Below are 751 nucleotides of genomic sequence, written 5' to 3'. Positions count from 1 at the left end.
ACTGTTTTCCCTTACATAGCATATTATGTAAATTAACAGTACTTATGAAGTCAATCGATAAATAGTTCATATAAAACCTGATCACTAATTCAGTAGCTATATTCTATCACATGATATCATATTATATGTAATGATATAGCAAAATAATAATACTTGTATATCATAATATAATGTAGAATTATTATATATATTTATATGTTTTATAATATATGTATCTAAATTAACCTTTCTATAGTATATAAAGTACTATAAATATTAATATCATAATGCTTTTAATAACTTACCAAACATGATATAATATCAGATAAATATATATTATTGGATATATAATAGTTTATGCAAGTTGGTATCAACTGTATACTTGCAAGCAGTTTTCACTTAATGTTTGCCTTCATTGAGTAAACAATATTATATATATTCGGCTATCCAGTTGAAGCTTTTCTTAAGACACACATATACACAAAATCACACTAACACACACCACAACAAACTACAATCATAACAACACTATCATAATAATCACACAACACTATAACACTAACATGCACAGTCTTTGGATATAATTTCATTTTGTAGCAGCACGCGCACGCATGTCTTCACATACTTCATGCATTCGATGTCGTGAGGTCTCATTCGGCTGCCTTCAAGTGTCTTTGGTCACCTGTCACTGGACACGCTACTTCCACCAACTAGGGTACAGTTTTTTTTTGTCCGTGCAGTTTTAAAGTTTGCTCGATACAGACCACAGCGT

General features: G+C 30.0%; 1 pseudogene; it reads right to left on the bottom strand.

Moving 5' to 3' along the window:
* The window catches only part of LOC119590459, a 9,011-nt pseudogene extending 8,442 nt beyond the window's left edge, over positions 1–569 (bottom strand).
* Between the last annotated feature and the right edge of the window lie 182 nt (positions 570–751).

This window comes from Penaeus monodon, chromosome 27 (assembly GCF_015228065.2).
Source record: "Penaeus monodon isolate SGIC_2016 chromosome 27, NSTDA_Pmon_1, whole genome shotgun sequence".
Classification (NCBI taxonomy): Eukaryota; Metazoa; Arthropoda; class Malacostraca; order Decapoda; family Penaeidae; genus Penaeus; species Penaeus monodon.
This window is presented reverse-complemented; position numbering and strand designations above follow the sequence as displayed.